We start from the raw sequence: 26,039 nt of genomic DNA on the forward strand, positions 1-26,039 counted from the left end.
CGAACTTCCTTCCTGCGGTAAAGGAACGGGTAGACTGCCCCCATGTTCATCAGAGTCTGTGCTTACGAAGAGAATTTGAACGGTGTCGTTCTTGTTCTCTTCGGTGATTGTATCATCTGAAGATGGATCCTCTGAAGGCAAGACCGGGTCAACTGCTGCCTCGACCTTTTGACTTTCGTCTGGTATGGATTCAGATGGTTTATCTTCAATGATAGATGCTTCGGCCGACCACAAGGGCATGTCAGCCGGATTTTCAACTAGTGACGGACTCGGCAAGAGTTTCTTGTATCCAGGAGGAAGCCGTAACGGTGAAATCGGACGGTCGTCCAAAACTCTTTTAGCTTCATCTAAGAAGGGACAACAGTGGACGGCGTGATCGCCTTCACACAATTTACAAGGAAATTTATATTTTCCTTTTTGTCTAGGGGCTTCACTTTCACTAGTTGACGGTGTATGCTCAACATGATCGTCAGAGGTTGATGACACCGGATTGTGCAAACGAGGAGACCAGTCCCTTAAGATCCAAGGGATGCAAGGACAATCTCGATGATAGTGGTCTCCTTTGCAAATGACACATGGCAATTTAGGCTTGCTCGATGCAGTGTGTGGATTTTCGCTAGACGATGCTTGGTTGTCCCTTTTCGCCTTTGGCTCCTTCTTCTTCTTCTCTTTCTTCTTCTTCTCCTTCTTCTTCTCAGTTACTTGATTTTTGGCTTTACCAGCTTCATCAAGCGAAGAGGGTTGGGGGGTAACTTTGGCATCGTTTAGTTGCTGACTCGATTGTTCAGGAATCACGGGGTTCTGAACGACAGAAGTTGAGAAGAGCCATACGGGCAAGCCGATTGTCAATCCTGGAAGAGACAATGTGGCCATATGGGGTGCGCCAACATCTCCCCAAGAGGAGAAGGGTCTAGGATTTCCTCCAAGGGGAACTCCTTGGTTGGTGGACTCCATTTTCTCAACTTAAGATCAACGTAGGAAAGGTGATGATTATTCCGTTTAAAATAAATTTTAGACGCTTTGACACAACTTGTTTTTTCAATTTTTAGGAGTCGAGAAAAAACAAAAGATAACTTTAGTCACCTTTGATTTTTAATGAGCCTGAAGTGACAAGTGCCCAAATGGACCTTTTCCGTTAAGGAGTCTGAAAAGGAACGAAATGGACTGCTTTGGAAATCTAGACAGAGGAATTACCAAACCAATCGCAAAACTGCAGAATACTTTTTACGGTACGGCAGTCAATCTTCCCGAATGCTGTGTTCAGTGCATTGCAATCGATAGGGTGGCAGACATGGCCTCCTATGGATAAAGGATAAAGCCTATTGTGGTCTCCCAAAATATACTCGACGGTACATGGGAGCACAAGTCCGTACTGGCACTTATCGTCTCAAAGTGGAGGAATCACCCAACCAACAATGAAAACAACAGTTACCAGGCTTTACGATGCCAGAATATGTCTCTAGCCTAAACTTCTAGATGTTGTGCGTTAGGTTCCAAAGCATTTTTAGATTCATTAAATTTATTTTATGGTTGATCTTGCTTAAGAAATTTTCCTTTCAGGTTCACCGCGTGATGTAGATGTACAATTCCTAATATGCAATCTAAGATGATAAACAATCGTTTAATCTTCTTTCTGCAATGAAAATCCTAGCTACTAAGGAAAGAGAGATGGCGTTCTTTCAACAAAGAGCATAGAGCACACACTATATGCACTGTCCTAAATCAAGCCAACAAACAGTCTAAATGCAAATGCACATGCATGTATTTGCTTTCAGCCTTCTTAATGTGTGAATGATAAAAAGAAAGCTAAGCGCAAATCTAAATTATTTTTCAAAGCGACAATTACTAACAAGTTTCTTTTCAAAACAAAATGAGGACAATGACGACACTTTGTTATTTGGAATTGAAAACTTGCTTTCGACACTTGAAAAACTACTAACTCAAATCAAATACAAGAGTAATAGTGTAATCGACTATCAAGAACAATCATATTCTCTTCTATGACTGAAAACGACACTTGCGACACTTTCAAATCAAGAAACGACAGTACAATTACGCTACTTCTTTGTAAAGGAGAACTGAAAATGACTCAAAAATACATAAAAACATTTACAGTTATTTGCACAATGGAGGCGGAATAACAGCAAGGAAATGGGTTTCAAACAGAGGTGTACTGACTACAGGCAACAAAACTCCTGAATAGAGCTGAAAAGAGTGAACACAGAAACCAAAATTTAGGAACAAGGCCTTGTCTGTTCAGCGCACCTGTAACACAGTGAAACTGAAATGCAACGCAGCTACTACACTCGGGAAGTGCGATGCATTTGAATTTCATAGAACAGACAGTGCGCTGGACCAGAGACGAGACTTTGATTGGATTCCGGGTCACAGTTTACAGTTCAGTTCAGGGATTTAGGTCGAGCAAGTGGTAATCAGTAAATCAATCACAGGGGTAGATCTAAGGAGGTTACTAGAGCCACCACGAGGGCAATTAGAAAGTTTGTAAATCAATCGTTTAATTCATAAACAAAACCCGGAGATTGACTGAAGTAGCGTTGATCTACTTTGCACTTGCATAGCAAATGCAGTTCGAAGGCTAGCTGGCTTGACTTCAGGCTCCGTCTGTAAGTTTATAAAGTAAACAAATGTAGATGAACAAACAATCTACTCGTTCCCCAGCGGAGTCGCCATTTTGTTATCGGGAAAACTAGTGTCTATGCAGAGCTGCTAGTCCCACTAAGGTTGGTAGCTACCTTAGAAACAAACACACTAAAAACTACTTTCGTTTTCCTTTATCAGAAATAGATAAGAGAAGAATAAGGAGACCAACCTCTGTCTTGCGCTTGGTTCCTTGCTCGATTCCTCTCTCTTCTGGTAGGTCTTTGCCACTCACTTCCTTGTCTACCCAGCTTCAAGGAGTACCTGTAGAATCAAAGCAGCATAACACTATCCAAGAACATAGATCTATTATCATAAACAATATAGGATCAGATGTACATTGACCACACAAATGCATAAATCATTAATCATACATGCATTAGTCCTACATTTCTTGTGCTTTCATCCCTAAGTCTTATGACCCTGGACTGATAATTGAATGTTGGAATTAGAATACATATAATTCCAGCAACATTTTTGGCGTTGTTGCCGGGGAGATGCTAAAGGGATTAGAACATGGTTGTTTTCACAAGATTCCTATGTGATCTTGGTTGTAGGGAAACTATAGGGTGGAGAAGCATGGTAAGACGTGAGTGAAGATCCATGCATACACTTCGGTTCGAAGTCACTCCAAAGTCTGGTTGTCTCTAATTGAGTTTTTAGCTTCTTTTTCATATGCACAGAATTAAAGGTAGGATCTAAGCCTCATTTTTCTTTGTTTTTCTTTGCAAGTGTGCTTTCCTTTAGATTGATTCATGGAAAGAAGAAAATCCTAACTTTTGTGAATAGATAACTTTGTGACAACAGTGTCTTAGTAGCGTGGTGGCACTTCGTGAACGTGATTGGTTTGCTTATGTTTGTTTCAAGTCTGTTTCATTCTTATTTATTTATTATTTTCAATAAGAAATCCATACACTAATCCATATGCATGATATGGATTAGCAACCAACAAAGAAATATTCAAGGATGATCAAGAGTTTGGAAGAAATCTCTCAAATCCTAGCAGTAGCTAGGGTCTCTTCTTCTTAGGAAGAACAAATCTTGTCACTAGCCAAGAATTTATCTACCTTCCTAGAATCAATAGAAGAACAACAAATCCATGGCTCACATCCACACGAAGATATTTCCTCTTGAAAACTTGTTGAGGAAACTAAAGAATCATGGACTACCGTTGATGGAGAGCAAGCATTAGAACCTAAGATTAAAGATTTTTTTGCATTCCTATCTACATATCCTCCAAGTAAACAAGAGGATAATAACCTAATGTTAGAAGATCTGCATGGCATAGTCAAGGGGGATATTCAAAATGAGCGAAATAAAGAGGTAAACCAAGAACATTTTGATTTTATTGAAAGTTGGTTTCAAGAAACTATATGTCCATACCACTCCTTCTTTCTTCCTTACTTCTTGACATCATCATTAAAACAACTAATTCTTCATACTTAGGTATGCATTGAATATTATATTCTAAACTTGCGTATAAATGCATTTTTATACTTGTTACATACATAATTACATTGGAAGTACTCATATACTTGAGGAGGGCATTTATTTTTCTCTAGTAGAGTAGGATAATAAATAAATAAATAAATGTTTCATATAATAGTTAATTTAGTTCTAAAATATAGTGCAACATCTTTTTCATTTGTTTTGTATAAGTGGGGATGTTAACAACTAAAAAGAAAGTAGTTGAAAATGGGAGATATATGTTCATATTGCATATTTTTGTTGGGTTCTCTTTCAGCTGCATATTGTTTTAATGAAGACTATCACTCAGTGTTATTTCAAATAGCAGCATGGTTCAACTATTGCTTTTTTTCCCACTTATTAGTTCTTTATGATAGTTAGATTTTTTTCTGGGTTTTCTTTTCAATAAAGTAAGCTATGACCATTATGTTTGGAATCTTATGTGAATTTGGAAATGATTGCATTGCAACATTGTCTAGTATTGCATACCAATTGTTTAGTGCCATATTTTATCTAACCAGTGTCGAGAATTTCGGTACCAATTTGATATTTTGCGAGAAAAAATGGGTTAAAGGATATTGTTCATTTGGGGTGATTAAAAACTGGAAGAATATTTTCAAAAGCGGAAAATGAATCACCATGAAGACTTAGGGGAGTATTCGATGATATCTTTATTTTTTTTCCTTAAGTTGTTAAAAATGTTGTATTCATGCTTTATCATTAAGAAATATATTTCATGAAGATGATTGAATAAGCAATCATTTTCATAAAAGTTGAATTAAATGATAATCCCAAACTATTCATAGTTGATATACCTTTTCATTTTTTGTAATTTCATTTCTCTTATTCATATAGATTTCTAATTATCAATACAAAATAGTTGCTCAAAATATAGTTACAAAAACATACTAAGGGGATTGAAACAAATTTAAGAGGTCCATACAATGATACCGATGAAAAAGAAACTTGAATACTATAACCATAACACCAAAGCATTATATCTGAAGCATCTTTATTAAGACTTGTAGGAGAGTTACTAAAATCTCTACTCATAGTGGAACACTACTTTAAGGGTGAAATCATACATGGAAACTATAATTAGTAGGGCTTTAGGTGTCTTTTGGTTATTCTTTGGTAGCCTCATCCATTTCACATTAAAATTACTCACTCATGCTATGTATTTTGAGTACCTATAAGTACCTTATACATCTAAGAAATTATGCAAGTAATCTATGTCACTCTAAAAGGTATCATCCAATGCCTTTAAGAGGATTTCTAGAGCTCCTCCCCCATCTACCAAATGTAGAAGCAATATTCATAACCTAAACCTAAAATGGTAGGAAACATAGGACTAGAACCTTCAATGTAAAATAGGTTTAAGAGGTTGACTTATCGAGGCTATGGATGCATGCTGGCAATGGGTACTGACCTGTGATACTACTAGGAAAACCCATTGGGGTCATCAATGCTCGTGGGAAATGGGGCATTCTATCTAAATAAGTGTCAATCAAACCAAGGCTTTTGTCCACATGTATGATGGTTACTTTATAGCGTTACAATAAAAGAAGCATGTGTGGATGAAGTCAAGGGTAAAAAATAACTCCATAAAGTTTCTGCTAAAGAATGGCTTTAAGGTAATGTTGAATCCTCTATCATTATTTTTTAATACTATATCTAAGATATAATTATCTTAGAAGTGGGACCTATGATCACAGAGAATCAATAAAATTCAACTGCAAAGCTTATCTGTAATACTTGCATAACTATAACACTTTGGTATTTGATTAGTAATAACTAATTTTTCATTGGTTCATCTTGTGATCATAAAAATCCTCCTACCTATAAAGAAGGAGAGAGCGTTAAATTAATGAAATGTTTATTTCTTGAGCACAAGACTATTAAAGATTGATGAAATCATATGTACTGAGTGATTTGGAATTTATTTTATGATTAATGTTAGTTTTACATCATTTTAATAAATCTCAAATAATTTATTTTTTTTCAGTGTTCATCTCATTAGTTTCATTGTTTTTTTTTCAAGTTCATTTATACTAGATCCATATCAGCAACCCTTCTCACTTCTTCAGTACCTCACTTTGTTGCATGAGGACACGAAAAACCTCAGGCATGGGGAAATGGTTGTCGGGGAATTTTCAACAATCTATTTCATTCTCTTTAGCTTCCTTAAACATATCAAATTGGAACTCATCAATTCTAGCTATTCCAGATCATTCCAAACTCTCAGCTTTACTCTGCCTCATCTTCCACTTCATACAACTTCCATTGCAACCTAAAGTACATATCAAAGTTCAAAAGGTATACTTGGGATAAAATATGTTTAAAGGCTCTTTAGATCATTAAAATTTAAGGAATATTTATGATTAACCACATCCTATTTATTCACCTTTCTTAAACCACCATTTCCAAATCCATTAATGTATATTCTAGTTTCAAGTCCATATTTATTTAGCCATTATGTTCATTTGTCACTTTATATTGTCCATCATTTCTTCCTAGTCCATATTTTGTTTGCATGAGGACATGCAAAGTCTTAGGAATGGGGGGATTTTGGGCCCCATATATGTTATCATATTGGCTATCCAAGCCTTTCATTTATGAGCCATATTCATACCCTTACAACATATTTTGTAACTATCACATTACCAATTTTTCCTAATTGCATTCATTTTACCTTTTTTTTTTCCAGTGGAAAAAATTTGTAACTTTTATTTAAAAAATGAAAAGTTACAATTGCAAATGCATAGAGCATTTCCATAAGCTGCCCATTAGGCTCAAGTGCTTCCGCACCCTTCACAACGATACACCACGATCGTGCAAAAATGAAAAAAGAGAAAAGAAGAAAAAGAAGAGGGAAGAATGGAGAAAGCAAGGAAAACTGAATTAGGATCTTCAGGTTTTCCTTCCCTTTTTCTTTTCGACCTTGCGCCACTCTCCTTGAGTAGGCTCGATCTAGGCTATGACTAACTGTGTTTCTGCTCTCTGCGGGCCTACTTCCTTGTCTGAATCTGAGTTATCTGATTGATGAAGTCGTTTAATCCCTCCCATGCTCTGATCTTCATTTGTCTTCTCTGCCTGATTTGGGTAGAACTGTGGAGTCTTGTTTTCTGATGTATTTTCCTTCTGGGTTCCCATTGTTCGGGGTACCTCAACATTCTCTATGGGGGTATCGTCCTCTTCTGCTTCTGATTCTTCATCCTCTGAAACAGGGGGGGAGAATTGCCATCCTTTCCTCTGCTTCCCTTTCTGCTTTCTTTTGCTGTTAGCTTTCTTGGCTTCTGGACATGTGCTTTGCAAGTGTCCTGTTTGTCTGCACATCCTACATATGAAGGCGGTATTTTCATAGTCTAGTACTTGCAACCAATCTTGTTGTTTGTAGATCAGCCTTATGTTGTCTGGCAGCCCTTTACTTAGATCTACTTCCACACAGATGCGTGCAAAAGTGAAGATCCTTTCATCGATCCTTTCCATATCTGTTTTGATGTATTTCCCTATGCTGTTCCCGATTCCTTCCAAAACTCTTTCACTCCAAAAGTGAAGGGGAAGGTTATGTAGACGAACCCAAACCGGCACTTTTGATACAGTCATTTTGTTTGGATCAAAATCTTTAAACCATGGGGTCATGAACAGCCCCGCCGTTCCCCAGAACCAAGGCCCAACACTGATGATGGTATCTCTAGCCTCCTTGGATATAAATCTGACTATGAAAAACCCTTTGGAGCATAGATGAATGTCGCATTCCATGGTCCAAGTGGTAAAAATCCAATGAAATAGATCTGATGGTTTTGGCCAGAAGCTGTTGAAGCGACATATTAGAGCTTGTGTTTCATAAGACTTAACATAATCATCAAGCCCTGTGGAATCAATATTAAAAGCTGGAGTTTGTCCTAGCTGGTCTACTATGTAAGGCCGAGGTGTGTATCCGCCTTGGTCTGGGGAGGATCCTGATTCTCTGTTGCCTTGGAGAATGTTTTTGTAGGATGAAGCTCCCTTAGGTTTGTGCTGGGGTGCTGTTTTCCCCTTCTCCCCTCCTGAACTGCTTGGCTGTCCCTGAGATGGGGCCCCTCCTCTCAGCCTGAGGTTCAAAACAATAGTTTCTCCTGGACTGATCTCGTAGCTTCCCAGGGTTCTGTTGTCCTGGAGGGACCACCTGCCACTGACTAAGTGTTGGATCTGGCCAGGATAGCCAGTCAATGCACAAATTTGCTGCTTTAGCTGCGAAACAGAGCTATCTGCACTTACCCATACTAAGAGGGATTTCATCTCAGGGGTTTTAACAAAGATCTGAAATCGATTTTTAATTACCTGGTGTCTGCGTTTTGGCTGAGCTCTGCCTGCGCCGGTGTCTTTGCTGGTTGCCAGGTGGTCCAGGTGTGAGCATTCTTCCAGATCTTGCCTCCTGTTGGGTCGATCTGTCTTTTGTATGACGAAGGCTGCATGCCCTCTGCTCAATCGATGCCTATTCCCGCCGATCTGTTGCCTGGGTTCTATATAATCTTGAAAATTGCTCCAATCAGTTAGATCCGGCCTGGATCTGAAGGATTTGAGGCTCAGATCGGGTAGATCCGGCCCAGATCTGCAGAGATTGGGCCATTCAATTATGTGATGGGCCAGATCTGCAACATGCAGGTCCCCATCTTTACATGCAGAAGCCGTGAGAGGAGGGTCAATGTTGGCGTGAACGATCAAGCCAAACCCTGACGATTTTCCGCCTCCGAATTGGGTTCTGAACCCAAAAACAATTATTGTGTGCAGATCTCTGATCTTGTGCATCTTTGCGAGCTTCACTTCCTGATCCGCCTTTGATACGTTTGGCCCATCAAGCAAGTGATGATTTGGGCGAAGGGTATCTGCTATGCCCGGAACGTCAAATATTTTCCAGGCGTTTGGCCGCATATCCAAACCCATGCCGGCAGCTCGAAAGGAGTCATAGCGCTCCAGCCTCACGCTCTTGAGGCCGGTCCTGTGGAGGGCAGTGGCTGTGGCCAGCCCTGCAATGCCTCCTCCAACAGCCGTAAAGTCTGTGGTTCCATTACCAGAGCAGGAGAAATTCTCAGTGAAGGCCATCTCTCCCAACCTCACCAGCCAAAACAATTTAAAATGCTTTCACCTGGTCTTGATCAACATTCATTTTACCTTATGCTTAATTATTAATTATTTCTTGTATTTTTAATGAATAAATGCATTTTTAATGTTGTTTTATCAATTCTAATTTACTAATGTGGTTATGTTTCCAAATACCATGTTTGACTATGAAAATTTCTATCTCTGTATCAGTTCAACAATCTGGTACTGAATTCCGCACTTGCACAAATGGAGGGAAAATAATTCAAAATTATAAAATATGTTTTTATTTACTCTAGCATGGTAAATTAGGTGCCACATGGACCTAATATGCTGGTACATGTCTAGGAATATAGCCATCTCACATATGAGATCCTAGCACATGATTTAAGTTACAACCAAAAATAGGTGACATTTTGGAACTTCCATGTTTTACCTCGATTTACATGAAAATGGTTGATAATTAGAAGAATATGGAAAATGAGTTTTTAGAGAACATAAAAATTTATTCGTATCTCAAACCATTTCTAGAAATTAAATACGGTTTAAAACTTATAGCTAGTTCTTCAAAGTAGGTTTGTATAAATTTTTTTCAAAACCTAGATTTGAAAAATATTCAAACAATGATCTTTGGGCACGATTTCTGAGGCAATGGAAGCGAATCAGGAAATCACAAGAGAGGGCTTTGTTCGTAGTATAACAAATTAGACTCCATAGAAATATATTTCCAAAATTCATCACGGTAGAGAGGATGTGATTAGTTCTTTACCACTAATTTGTGTGAAATTGTAAAAAACCAGAATTATGAGATTTTGCTCTAAAATTGTAAATTTGTCTTCTGAGTTAAGGGGATTTCATCTTATCTTTCCCCATTTACTTTTTATTTATAAATAATGTCTCAAATGACAGAGATCAAGAGAATTTTTTTCATTATTGTAATATAGGAGAACAATGATTAGTTTTTGGACAGCTTTAGAGCTAATTTGTAACAGATATTTTTGATGTGAATAAAGAATTGATGGTTGCTAAATTGTGGTACTTCTTCTTAGCTTCATTTGAGATTTTATTAGCAGCACTAACTTCTTGGGAAGGGTCCCTTAGTGTGGCTAAGTGTTTCTATGCTTCATGTGTTTTGTAGATTAGTTTTACATCTAGCAATTTAGTTTTATTTTGAAATGAATTTATGTTAGATAAAACTTAGATCTATTCACTTTCATGCTCTCAATTTAGTGTTTAGTATTTCCCTTTAGGTTTAATAAGTGATTTCCATTTGATTGCATATTTTATTTGATGTTTCTTTCAATTTTCATTAGAATTGTATTTCACATAGTATTAGTGTTATATTTGTTTTCTTTTGGTTATAGTTGTCAGAATTTACTTTTATGCAGTATGTTTAATGGATTTTCATCACTATAGGATTAAAACCACTGAAGTCTCAAGACCTTATAAGATACATATATACAACCACATGACCATTTTTAATGAAATATTGTGGTTCAAAAACTAATAAGCATTAGAGTCCCATAGTCCAGTGGCAAGTGATAATCCTTATTGATTAGTTCTTTCTAGTGTTAATTATTAGCATAGGCTAGAATAGGCTCTAGTCCCGCATTTCATGTGCTTTCATATCTAAGTATTATGAACCAAGATTAATAATTAAATGTTGGAATTAGAATACACATAATTCCATCAACAGTGTTCATGATTGATTTCCTACTCTATTTAGTGATGAAGTCTTAGAAAATGTTGTAGGAAATGAAGCTTATTCCTTTACATATGGGTTTTTTGGATATCATCAACTCTGCATTGCACAGGAGGATAAGATAAAAAAATGGGGTTGATATGATTACCATGTCATGTCATTCAACCCAAAAAATTCTCCACCTATGTTCTCAAGGATATTTATTGCTGCTTTCAAGGAGTATATTTAGAAGTTTCTTGAAGTTTATATGGATGATTGGATAGTGTGTAGTATCTTGAAGAGGCATTCTAGATTGTTATGATTTATCTTTGATTATTGTAGACAAGTTCAAATTTCATTAAATATGAAGATATATATCTTTGTGATGTCATTTAGGAATTTACTAAAAAATATTTCCTGCAAATATGGTATGTATGTAGACACTACTGAATTTGGAGTGATCTTAAATATGTCTTTGCCCACTAGTATTAAAGAGTTGCAGTCCACTTTGGGAAAAACATGGTATTATTGTAGGTTAATATACAACTATTATTTTATTACCATGCCATTGGAGAAATTGTTGAAGAAGGTTGAGCCATTTGTCTACACTAAAGAATGTGATGTTGCTTTCAACACTCTGAAAGAAATGCTTGTCTGTTAGCCAATATCGGTTTATCCAGATTAGAATAAAGAATTCCATGTAGACATTTATATATTTGGTATTTATCTTGGAGTTATCTTGGCACAACCTAGTGAAGGTAACCTCGACCATCACATTTATTTTGTTAGAAAATAATTTCTAATGCTAAAAGAAATTACATGAAAACTCAGCGAGAAGCTCTCACCATGGTATATTCACTTCAAAAGTTCAAGAATTATTTTCTTGGAGGTCCTTTCAAGTTCTTCATTGATCATTCTACTTTGAAATATCTTGTCAATAAACTTGTTCCTGAAGAAAGAATCCACAAATGGCTACTTTTGTTTCCAAAGATTTAATTTGAAGTTGTTATCAAGCTAGGTTGTGCTAACGCAGGACCATACCATCTTTCTTGCTTGCAATCGAGAGAAGTGGAAGGGTCACTTGATGATCAATTTCCCGATGCTAATCTACTTAGAATTGAATTTGTATGAGATTATCTGATCCAAGTGGAAATTTATGGCCACCCGATTATTTCCCTTGGACCCCCACCACTATTTATTTCAGTTTCTTTAATCATAGCACAATTTACTATTTTGGAATTTTTTTGGGTCCTGAACATTTGAAGTCATTTTGCAGCCCTAAACAATGTTTTTTTGGGAAATAGAACATGGTTTGAATTCAAAACTTGTATTCCTTGGATAGATATTTCTAAAGACGCGTCATGTGTGTTAAACAAGTATCGTATGCCAAAGTTACAACCGCGGGAAGTTGGTGTACCAACTAACGCCAACGATGCCCTCAAAAATTTGGTGACTCGTCTCCTAGGGTTAGGTTTTTAGATGTTTATGGTCTCCCCTTGGTTCTCAATAATAAAAATTATTGCAAGCCTCATTGTATCATAGTTCAAAAATCATTTAGCCTTCACATCTCTTCTCAGAGTTAAGCTATCATCACTCGAGCTAGTTTGTTTCCATTCTAGATGTAAATGGTTTTTAGTATTCGTCATTAATCAATTGAAGTTCAAATTTTATTATAGCTCTATGTTTCTATGTCATTATGTATTTCATTTTGTCCCTCCATAAATATGGATCAGTTGTATCAAAGCAGTCTGCTTTTTCTCTATTTTTATATGCATGTCCCTATGAGGTTAAGGTATAAGGAGTTGGGACTTGAACTGATTGAGCCCTTACAAGATCATCCCCACCGACATTGATGACCATCAATGGGGGAAGAAAAGAAAGACAAGGGATTATTAGATCCTATGAAACTACTTGAATAAGCCCTCATAGGAAACAGGAATGAGATGATGGACAACTTTGTCCAGATACTTTGGTAGATGCCAATAGGAAACACATCTACATCCAACAGTCACTTCAGAGGCACTGCGCCCTTCAAGGTATAAGTTAATTTTGACATCCATATATTTAGAGGTAAAATATATGCAAATGCCATATATAAATGGTTCAATATATTGGAAGGATATTGTTTTGTTCACAATTTTTCTAATAGGGAAAAGATTACTTTTGTTCTCATTAATGCTGCCCCCCACATCAAGAACTAGTGGGAAACATATTGTGAGTAGAAGGACAAGACATAACCCTTATTGTTTTTAGCCGCACTGACAATATTTCCCTATCAAGAGATATGAATATAAGTACATAAAATGGACAACAATATGGTAGGGAAGGGATAAAAATGTGCTAGGTTTCACAAATATTTTTCATACCCTTCCCACAAAGTTGGGTATCAAGGATTCTGAGAAGCATCTAGTACTCAAGTACCTTGATTTTCTAACAAATACATCCAAGATGAGATGGAATTCTTGGACATCTCCTTGCTCGACACTGCGTACCGATATGGTGTTAAGATCAAGTAGAAATTTAAACAAAAGAAGTGAGACCTTGGATCTACAAATCCAAAGCGAGGAAAAGGCATCCCCAAACCACAGAACAAAGGACAAAGCCAATGTGGGGTGAACTAGGAAAACCCATCAAAGATGCAACAAAACAATATCACCGTGAAGAGGAAGAAGGACATATGGAAGTGGTGTGAGTTCCACAAGATCCCCACTCACAACACAAGTGAGTGTCATGCCAAGCGGTCACTAGTTGTTAAGCTGAAGGATTTGGAGTCAGATGCATGTTGTGAATCTGACTCAGACCATGACAATGGGAGTGACAAAGGGAAGAAAATTATTGGTGTAGAGCACAGCGCCACTATTTCCACAACCAAGGTCCAAAATACTGAGCCCAAATACCTAGAGGAAGGGGGGCATCTCTTCCACTCACAAATGTGGGGGAAGGTGTCATCGTTGCAGTTCATTGTCGACAACTGGAGACAAAAGAACCTCATCTCAACAAAATACATTAAGTGGTTAGGCCTGCCAAACACACCACACCTGCATCCATACAACATTGGGTGGCTCAACCAAGGACAATATCTTTGCATTAGCAAGTAGTGTCACCTTCCCTACAAAATCAAACCCTTCATGGATGAGGTATCGCATGATGTTTCTCCTCTTGAATTTTGTGATGTATTATTATGACAACCGTACTTGTGGAAGTGTCATCTTGTGTATGAGTCTAGGCCTTACATTGTTTTATTATTTTGGGTAATAATTTATACAAGATATTGGAGGTAGCCCTGTCTACCACCATCTGTTTGATGTCTACTAAAAAATGCAGTGAGATCATCTCCTAGATTGGGAATTTTTTTTTTTTATTCACTCTAAAATTAAGGAGAACATTGTGGCCACATCCATGGCTCCCAAAAAGGGTTCCTCCATGCCGTAAAAGCAAGTGGATAAGGTTGTGGAAGAATATAGGGACATTTTCTCGTCAACCATAGGAGTGCCATTGCACTGTCAAGTTAAGCATTCGATCAATCTGACTCTTGGAGCATCTCTACCCAATGGATCGATATATCACCTCTCCATTCTAGAAAATGAAGAGATCAAGAAGTAAATCTAGGAGTTGTTGCAAAAAGGGAACATCCGACCAAGTTCCTCACCTTGTGGGAACACAATTGTACTTATATAGAATAAGGATGGGAGCTCAAGAATCTACATTGATTATTAGACTCTAAACAAAATCACTGTCATGAATAGGTATTCAATCCCATTGATTGATGAATTTTTGGAGCAACTCAAGGGGGGCATGTGTTTCAACAAAGATTGATTTGAAGTTTGCTATCACTAGGTTCTAATAGAGTCCATATATGTATGGAAGACAACCTTTAAATAAAAGGAGGACATTTTGGAAATGGTTGGTCATGCCTTTTGGGTTGACAAATGCCTATGAAACTTTTATGAGGTTGATGGATAACATATTGTGGCCCTTCACCAACTTGTTCGTTCAACAAGAATTGGGAAGATAACTTGCGACATATTCAACACATCCTCCAAACCCTACAATAGCACAAACTATGTGGCAAGTTGGAGAAATGCACCTTTTGCATGAGCAAGGTCCAATATATAGGTTACGTCATAGATGACCAATTTGTACATGTTGATCTAGATAAGATTCAAGTAGTTTGGGATTGGCCAGCCCCGTCCACTCTAATAGAGCTTCACAGCCTTTTGGGCCTTGCCAACGTTCATTAGAGGATCATGTTGGGATTCTCCCACATCACTTAGCATTTGAATCAAGTTATCAAGGTCAGAGCAAAATAAAAATTTTCCTGGTCCGAGTCCCAATGAAAGGCATTCATTGAAGCACCGAATCTGCTCAACACCTATTCTCATATTGCTAGACCTACAACAACCACTTGAAATCGATATAGACTCCTTCAACTATGCTACTGGTGCAATTCTCACCCATCAAGGGAATCCAATGGCATATTATAGTGAGACACTTTGTGATACAATTTGGAACTACCCCACCTATGATAAAGAGATGTATGTTATCGTGCAGGATTGCGAGCAATTGAAACATAACATTATGGGGAAGGAGACAGTCATTCACACATATCACCAACCTCTTAATTTTATAAAGACACAAGGGAAGTTGCAGAATGATTTCCATCAGAAGCAGTCTAAATATCTGCAACAATTCCAATTTAATATTAAATACAGAAAGGGAAGAACCAATGATGTTGTAGATTTCCTCAGCTGACCCACAGTTGTAACAATGACTATTCTTCTCAATTCTTGTGGCCATGAGACCTTTGGATGGATGAAACTATACAAAAATGATCGCGAGTTCTCTACCATATACCAAAAACTAGTGGATGGAAAGCAAGTTCTATATTTCCACCTCTAAGATGCATTATTATGCTACTTGGGCCACCTTTGTGTTCCTTCAAGTGAGCGTGCCAAGCTGATTTTGGAGGTGCACTACAGTCAGGGCACAGGACACTTTGGTATGGAGAAAAATATGGTCCTCTACAAAAGTACTTTTATTAGCCAAAACACCAACAAAATGTTGGAAAATATATCATATCTTACACTACCTGTGCCATCACCAAGCCAACCATCAAGAAACAAGGCTTGTAAAATCCTCTACCTACTCCCTCTCATCCCTGGGAATCGATCTCCATGGACTATCTATCTGGTCTCCTTTTTACCAAGCATGGTAATGACTATGTATTTATGGTCATGGATAGATTTTCTAAGACATCTATATTGGTGGCATGCAGGAAGAGTATCACATTAGAAGACATTGCCAAACTCTTCTTTAAACAAGTGTTGGTAAATTTTTGGATCTAGTAGACCATTATATTAGATTGGGATAGCACATTCTTGAGAAAATTTTGGTTGAGCCTCTGGACATTATTACACACCAAGCTTACCAACTCTATTTCATTCCATCCCCAGATTTATGGCCAAGCAAAGGTCGTCAATATGATGTAGTGCACATACTCAGTATGTACAACTCCAAGCATTCATGAACCTAGAATGAGATACTTTCCCTATGTACAAAACAATTATAACATAACTCCCTATAGCTCAACTAACTACAAGCCCTTTCATGTGGGTCTAGAATTTCAGCCATTGTGTTTAATTTATGTTGCCATGCCTCATGTGACTACACAAGCAAAATTTTCACATGTATAGTTTGACGTAGATAAAGAAACCTGTTTATTCAACACATCCATCATATCCACCAATAGTTTCATGACATCTTGGTTAAGTCCAATGGAAAGAACAAGCAGTGACATGATTAGCATTAGGTGCCACATAATGTTTAAGTGGGTGACAAAGTTTGGTTGCATTTGCAAAAAGATATGACTTTTCGGATCCTATCGGAAGCTCTAACCACTCTAATATGGGCCTCACACCATCATCAAGGTTGGGAGACAATGATTTTGACCTCAACATTCCACCATTCCTTGGCATGCACCTAGTGTTCAATGTGGACTAGCTTCTACTATACTTTCCACTGCATGCTGAACAACTCATACATTTCCAAACACCTAACACCAACAGAGCTCAACCCAGACTACATAGAACATGACACAATTGATCATATGATGGACACATATATCAATACCACTCACCAAGAAAAGATCCAACTATATTCGATTGTCAAAGCTAGCCAACTCTTACACCAAGGCAAGTGGCTCACTAGGGACCAAGTTTAGTATAACTTTTCCCATCTCATGTAGGCACTCAATGCAACGAGGACCATTGCTTCCTAAGGGGGGAGGATTGATCTAGGTGGATATTTGTGGCCACTCGCCTATTCCACTTGGAACTCCACTACTTTTTCTTTTAGTTTCCTTAATTGTAACATAATTTACTATTTTTGGTCTTTTTTTTTTTTAGTCCTAAACATATTCGAAGTTGTTTTGAGGCCCTAAACGTTGGCTTTTTGGGAAAACAAGAAAACCTACAACTTGTGATAAGGGTTTGTAGTCAAAAGTTGTATTCCTCATATAGATATTTCTAACAAGGTATCATACACGTCAAACAAAGATCATATGCCAAATTTATGACCCCAAGAAGTTGGTGTACAAACTAACCCTAATGGGGCCCACAATTTTTTGGCGCTTCATCTCCTAGGGTTAGGTTTTTAGATGTTTAGGGTTTTCCCTTGTTTCTCAATAATAAAAAGGCTTGCGAGCCTCATTGTAACACATTTAATAAGGCATGTAGCTATCACATCTCTTCTCAGAGATAAGCTACCATCATCGAAGCTAGTTTGTTTCTATTCTGCATGTAAACAACCTTCAATATTTGTTATTAATCAATTGAAGTTTATTTTTCACTATATCTCTTTATTTATGTTTAATTTTGTATTTCTTTTTGTTCCTCCATAAACATAGATCATTAACATGAAGGAATTACATTATTTTTAGAGATTTTCAAGTGCCTAGAGGACTAATCTACAATGCATAAGAAACATTTGGTGACGTGTGCTACAAATTATCAGCTAACTAGAGGGAAATTATGCAATATGGGACTTGATCATATATGACACATATGTATCCTTAATCATGGGAGAGATGTTATTTTATGGTAATTCCATTGTGGTGTTGTTAGAGGAGATGTTAGAGGAAAGGAAATTGCAAGAAAGGTGCTCCAAGATGGACTATGGTGGATGACTGTTTTTAAAGATGTTAAGCAATGTGCTAAAAAATGTGATGTATGTCAAAGAGTAGGGAGACCTTCCCATTGGAATGAACTTCCATTCCATCCAGCAGAGCTCTTAAATCCTTTTAGAAATGGGTTTCTTATTTTGTTGGGCCCATAAATCCTCCTACATGACATTCATATGCCCTTTATATTATCACTGCAATTGATTACTCGATGTTGTGGGCTAAGGAAGCTCCTGTTAAGGATTTCACTACTACTACTACCACTAGGTTGATATTTGAAAATATTATTACAATATTTTTGCTACCAAGGGAGTCTCACAAGTGATTAGGGATCACACCTTATTAATTAAATTGTTTCTACATTGTTGTGGGAGTTCATGATTGAACACCATAAAAGTAGCCCATATCATCCACGGGTAAATGAGACTATTCAAAATTTTAATAATATTTTGTAAATGGGGCTCACTAAAGTATTCTTTGCAAATAGAGACGATTGGAATGAGAGAGTTATTGCTACATTATGAGCCTATCACACTAGTGTCAAAAGCCTACATAAGTATACTCCATTTCAGCTTGTATATGGTAGAGAAGCAATGGTACTTGCATAGTTTATTGTTCCAAATATATTCATTGTACAATTAATGTTTGATGACAAATATATTCCAAAGCGATTGTAGGAGTTGTGGGAGTTGGATGAACATCATTTTCTTATAGATTTTCATCAAAGTGTTGAGAAGGAGAGACCAAAAGCTTGGAACGAATGAAATATTAAAATAAAATCCTTTTCTGTGGGAGAGCAAGTTCGGTGTTATGACAGTAAGTACCTTAAACATCTTAGAAAATTACAAATGCATTGGTTGGGTCCTTTCTTTGTTGTGGAAATAAGAGAGTCTGGAGTTGTTAAACTCGTACAACTTGAAGAAGTTCATTTTTCTGATGGTGTGAGTTATACACGCCCAAAGACCTACTATGGTAATTAACATCATTGGGTTTTTCACTCTCTGTAAGAGGCCATCAATTAGATCTAGGATCAAGTCAATTTCATCAATTAGTTAGTCATTTTAGTTCCATCAATCATTGTGTTGTTTCTTGGTTGTGACCCATCACAACCCATTATGGTTGGAGAGATATAAAGTGATGTAGGTCTAACCATAGGTCCTATGCTCATGAATAAACACATACCATAAAAATTGAACCAAAATCCACACACCAAATATGCACATAAAAATCTCAAGACTAATTCATTAAAGAAATAAAATATTTATAGGAGAACTCATGGCCCAATGATTTGCCTCTCATTCCTCACACTCACTGACACACTTCTACATACTTCATGCCTCATGAATCACCTAAATTCATACAGATGGATTAGAACCCAAGTAGGTTCTAGATCCCTAAAATAACTCCCAAAATATCTTTCATAGTCCATACAATCTCTCATCTATTCCCTTATTCGTAGATAAGAGCTAAATAATACACAATTCTCTTGAACCTTCCAAAATACTCTTGAAGCTTCTTTTATTTACAATATTTCTCATTCTCTCCTAAAATTATTGGAAGATACATTAATTAATTAAATCCTAACTTTGGAAACTAACTCCTCTAAAAAACATTTGACCTAGGTTAGATGCATCTGCATTAGACTTCCGAGGTTAAAGAAAATCATTGTATCCCAACCATATGTCTTCATAATTGATTATACATCCCCCTGGATCCCAAATTTTCACTTGTCGTAAATCAATTTATTTGTCATGCTGTTGATGTTCTATGGTTGTCCTTTTCTATTATCTAGGTTTCAAAATTTTATGCAACAGTTCTCCTCCTACTTTACTAATTTAGACTTGCTCAGTTGTTAGTAATATGTTGTCATCCTTGCTTTTTATTTGTTTAATGAACATCTTATGAGATTATTCCAACATCATCTTCTTCATCTCTTCAATTTTGATATCTAACTTATCTTCTGGATGGTATGCATTATTGTTTCCTTGCTGAACTTTGTTGTCCATCTCTATGCTTTTGTTGTGCCAATTTCATTGATTTGAAGGCCTGTTGTAATCCACCATAATTTCCTCTAGCTTCAAATTGTCCAACCATTCTTCTAGGAATTTTAGTTCTGCTGACATATCTCTCATGTTGACATTTGACCCATTTATTTGGTGATCATTTTCGAGTTTATCAACAAATTCTATTATTTGTCGATATTTAGCATCCTTAGGCTTCATTTCTTTATCAATTTGTTTTTCATCCTCACTACACACAAAGTTAATACTTTGTTCAATATCAACAGTATATCCTCCATTCACACACCAATTGTCATATTTAAAACCATAAGGCTTGACGGATGACTCTTCCCTCAGGTCTTTATGCTGGTCATCTAAATTTTTTGTAGTTCCATCTATGGGAATTGAACACACGTTCACAACATCTGTTATGAAACCAGCTCAAGAAAAGATAGAAAAGATAGATCCATGCCTTAGAATTCAGCCTCTTCGAGGGGGCAACCTCCTTTACATTACATAAATGAACAATTCTTGGATGATACAAATGACAAAACCTCCTTTCTATATATAGGAGTCTAAGGAGTCACAATATAATCCAGCCGACCTAACAATAATAATATAAAGCCACAAAAATAACAATAGAGGGATTCTATGGGGCACAGAAATAACAATATGGGGGTAATAGGGGCACAACAATATAAATAAGGGGTATAACTACAATAGTAATGGGGTAATCACTAGTATTATAGGGACCCAACATGCCCCTCTCCTTCAAAAAAGTGTTGTCCTCAACGCTTGAGTAGTTCTGGATACTTCTGCATAAAATTCTCATCCTCCCATGTGGAATCTTCAGCGGATAAGTTCTTCCACTTGATAAGATACTCTGAAATTGATCGATTTCGTAGCTGTCGAGTTCTTGTTTCTGTGACTGCTTCCGGTTCCAATATAATTTTTCCTTCCTCGTCAAGTTCTGGCAATATTGTTTGAATTGGGAGCTTGTCACCTATAACCTTCTTTAAACATGAAACATGGAAAACTGGGTGCAATCGAGAAGCTGCAGGAAGCTCCAATTTGTATGCCATAGTACCAATCTTTTGCAACACCTTGTACGGACCATAATACTTTGGTGATAATTTATTATCCTTCTTAGCTTGCTTTAGGGACATTTGCTTATATGGTTGTAGCCGTAGGAATACCCAATCACCTACATCAAAACTTCTTTCACTGCGATGTTGATCTGCCTGTTGTTTCATTCTATTTTGTGCCAACACGAGGTTATCCTTTAAGAGTTGGAGGACTTGTTGTTGATGTTCGATGTGATGTTCCACTGCCTGAACCTTAGAATTTTCTCTTAAATATGATGTGATGGATGGTGGTTGATACCCATAAAGTGCCATAAATGGGGTCATTTTTGTTGCTGTATGGAAGGAAGTGTTATACCACCATTCAGCCAGAGGCAACCATTTGACCCATTGTGTCTGTTTATCAGATACAAAGCAACGAAGATATCCTTCCAAACATTTGTTTACTATCTCAGTTTGCCCATCAGATTGAGGATGATAAGATGAGCTATGAGCTAACTGAGTACCAAGACAAGAAAATAATTCTGTCCAAAAATTTCCAGTGAAAATGGGATCTCTGTCACTTACAATAATCTTTGGGTTTCCATGTAGCTTTTGAACTGTTTCCATAAATGCAGTAGAAACTGTACTGGCTTTAAATGGATGTGATAATGCACAAAAGTGTGCATACTTGGTAAGTCTGTCAACTACCACCATGATGACACTCTTTCCCTCAGACTTGGGTAAACCTGTGATAAAATCCATTGAAACCTCCTCCCAACGTTGGCTTGGAATGGATAAAGGTTGTAATAGACCCGGTGTCTTAATTGTTTCAACTTTATTTTGTTGGCAAACCAAACATTCCGCCACAAACTTTTGAATATCTGATTTAAGGCCATCCCAAAAAAATTCCTTCTTAACCCTGTGGTAAGTTTTTAAAAATCCTGAGTGCCCTCCTAAGGGAGAAGTGTGCAATTCCATAAGAATCTTTTGTTTTAGCTGGGAATTCTTACAGAGGTATAAGCGATCTTTGTACCATAACGAATCATTTTGCCAGCTAAATGTATCAGAAGTACTGGAATCTTGTTGTAGCTTTCGAATAAGTGCCCACACTTCTTCGTCATTCTTCCATTCCTCCCTTGCTTCGTTTATCCAATCTGGTTGGATAATAGAAATGGCACACAACAATGCTTCCACATCCTCATCCTTTCTTGAGAGTGCATCTGCCACCACATTTTGCTTCCCTTTTTTGTAGATGATTTCAAAGTCATAACCCAACATCTTTGTGACCCACTTTTGTTGCTCTTCAGAGGATAATCTTTGTTCTAAAAAGTATTTAAGGCTATCATGATCCGTTTTTACCTTGAAGTGTCTTCCCATTAGGTAGGGTCGCCATTTCTTAAGTGCATGGAGTATTGCCAACATTTCCTTCTCATAAATAGCTTTGCTTAAAAACTTTCCCTTGATTGGACGACTTTCAAAAGCAATGGGTCTTTCATCTTGCATTAGAACAGCACCAATTCCATTTCCTGAAGCATCACATTCCACAATAAAGGTTTTTGTGAAGTCCGGTGTAGCTAAGACCGGTGCTTGGCACATTGCCTCTTTAAGATGTTCAAAGGCCTTTGTTGCTTCCGGAGTCCATGAAAATGAATCTTTCTTCAATAATGTTAGAGGTGCTGCTATTCTCCCATAATTCTTAACAAACTTGCGATAATACCCTGTCAACCCAAGAAATCCTCGCAGATGCTTTATGGATGTGGGGATTTTCCATTCCTTAATGGCTTTAATTTTGCTAGGGTCTACCTTAACTCCTTCATGAGATACAATATGACCCAAATATTCCACCTCCTGGACTCCAAAGAAACATTTGGATCTTTTTGCATATAATTGTTTCTCCTCCAATAGTTGTAGCACCCTGTCAACATGTTCAACATGATCCTTCCAAGACTTGCTGTAGATTAGTATATCATCAAAAAATACTAACACAAATTTTCTAAGGAATGGTTTGAAAATTGAATTCATCAAACCTTGAAATGTTGAAGGTGCATTGGTAAGGCCAAAAGGCATGACCAAAAATTCATAATGACCCTCATGAGTTCTAAATGTCGTTTTCGGAATGTCTTCAATCTTCATTCTGATTTGATGATATCCCGAACGAAGATCCAACTTGGTGAAGTAAATTGATCCATGCAATTCATCCAGTAATTCATCAATAACAGGAATGGGGAACTTATCTTTAATAGTGAGCTTGTTGAGCTCCCTATAATCTGGACACATGCGCCATGATCCATCCTTCTTGTGCACCAATACTACTGGAGCTGAGAAAGAACTTTGACTCGGTTGAATTATACCAGCCTCTAGCATTTCTGCAACCATACGTTCAATTTCACTTTTTTGGACATAGGGATATCTGTACGGCCTGATGTTTGGAGGAACACTTCCTGGAATCAGATGAATAGCATGATCATGATCACGCATAGGTGGGAGACCTTTGGGAGTCTCAAATACCTTGGAATGATTGTCCAGGACTTTTTGGAGATCTGGAGAAATAGATGATTCCAATGTGGAAACATCTAGCGAACATAATTGTGCAATTACACCTCTTTGCTCCTTTTTTAGAAGCTTTGTCATACCATTAGAGCTGATTATCTTTCCTGGTTTCCCTGCAATACCCCTTAATTCAACTTCCTTTCCTTCCGTAGAAAATTTGATGAAAAGTTCTTGAAAATTAAAAGCTATTGTACCCAAGGATTGTAGCCATTGGACTCCTAGTACAACATCAGCACCTCCCATTGGAATGGAAAGCATTGGGCTAGTCAATACATATTCTCCCATGGATAGCTTGATATTATGGCACTTTCCAGAGAAATTTATTGTTCCTCCATTTGCAATCATCACTTGACACTCTGGTGCTGGATATAGGAAGCAATTCAATTCTTTTGCTACCCTACAATGTGCTTCCTGAATCAATCAACACTATTACCTTTTTCTTCTTGATTTGTCCTTCTATCTTGATGGTTTGAGGAGTGGTAATTCCCGCCAATGCATTACAAGATATGGTCGGATTTATTTTTTCTTCATCTAGGCTTTGTTCCTGGAGTATATCTTCTTCTTTTGACCTTTCTTGCTCCTTTTCTTCTTCCTCTTCACAATCTATGTAGAATAATTTCTTCTCAGCACACTTATGACCTTTAGTGTATTTGCTATCACAACTGTAACAAAGCCCTTTTGCTCTTTTTTCTTCCAATTGTTGTGGTGTCAACCTTATAGGTTGTGGAAGACTAGGGGCAACAACACTTCCGTCTTTATAGTTGTGAGTGGTATGCTTCCTGGTTGCCATAATTTTGCTTTCCATTTTTCTTGCTAACCTGAATGCCTTCTCTAATGAATCAGGTTCCCAAAGGCGAACATCATGTTGGATATTATCCTTTAAAGACCCTATGAACACATCAATCCTATGCTCCTCTGGAATATCTTTTACCCTTATGTTCAATTTTTGGAACTCCTCAATGTGCTCCATTATTGAACCCTTTTGTTTGAGACTTATCAATTGGCTAAAAAAAGTGTTGCTTTTTGTATCTTCATAATGTGCTATCAATTCTTCCGTAAAAATTGCCCAAGTGATAAATTGTTTACGAGAGCAAAGCCATTGATACCATACAAACTGATTTGGTTCCAAATATACAGTTGCCATACGTACCTTTTGTGTGTTTTGCACATTATTGAGATCGAAGAATTGCTCCATCTGTAATATCCATGTGGCGGGATCCTTGCCATCAAACTTCCTCATATCGATTTTTGGAATATGGTGATTCTTCGATCCAACATTAGCGTCTATGGAATCATGATTAACATTTCTTTTGTTCTCATCATGAGTTTCCTTTACTACCTTTTCACCATTAGTGACCCTTTCTTGTAGCAACTTCTTCAATTCTTCCATGTCTGTCTTCAAATCTATCTTCAAATATGCCATGTCTCTCTTCAAATCTGTCTTCGAATCATCCATCTTAGCTTCCATGCCCTTTATCTTAGATTCCACGCCACTTATCTTAGCTTCTGTTAGCTTTTGTGAGCGTGACATTTGTTGCACTTGTTCTTGTAATTTTGATATATCATGTAGCATTTCTTCCTCTTCTTCATGAGTCATGCTAGAGCTTTCAGGTTCCTTACTAGGTGTTTGCATTTTCTTTCCTCGGGGCATCAGTTACCGATAATAATGCTTTACTATGCCCTTTGAATTCCGTTAAACCAAGCTTACACAAAAATTTAAAAAAAAACTACACACCTTTTTTCACTTTATAGAAGCCTGATATTGAATCTGATGTATCTCTGTAATTTCAGATCATCCAGTTCTGAAATTGCTACCTGTAGTAGCCTTCTGTGTCCTCTTTCCAATGCCACAAGTCTGAGCCAAATTGGATTCTCCAAGGAAGAGTTATGTGAAATCTCCCACAGTGACTTGCTTTTAGACTGGTTCAGTAGAGCGAACTTGTACGACGTGCCACGAGTCACTGTTTCAACCTTTGAATCTAAAACATACACACAAAAGAAACTACAGTCCGTCCTCTTTCTGTACCTTCTTACGAAATTTCAATCCGATCCCCAGAGAGAAAGTTATGACGATTTTCCCCAGGTCACCTGTTTTGAATGTAATTCAGGAGTCTGCAAAAAGACCAACTTCCTCAGATCATATCTCCGCAAATATCACGCAAAACTCTCTGAAATTCGGACCCAAGGTTCAGCATGATTTCTTCTCAAATGGGTTTTTTTTGCGACTTCTGAAACGTCACAGAAAAAAAGTTATAGCGAAAATTCCACGATGACCTGTTTGGAGCAGCGAAACCCTAGAATCCAAAGCTCTGATACCAAATGTTATGAAACCAGCTCAAGAAAAGATAGAAAAGATAGAT

Source organism: Pinus tabuliformis, chromosome 4_2 (assembly GCF_031772625.1).
Source record: "Pinus tabuliformis cultivar Carrire ecotype Pingquan chromosome 4_2, CPIR1, whole genome shotgun sequence".
Lineage (NCBI taxonomy): Eukaryota > Viridiplantae > Streptophyta > Pinopsida > Pinales > Pinaceae > Pinus > Pinus tabuliformis.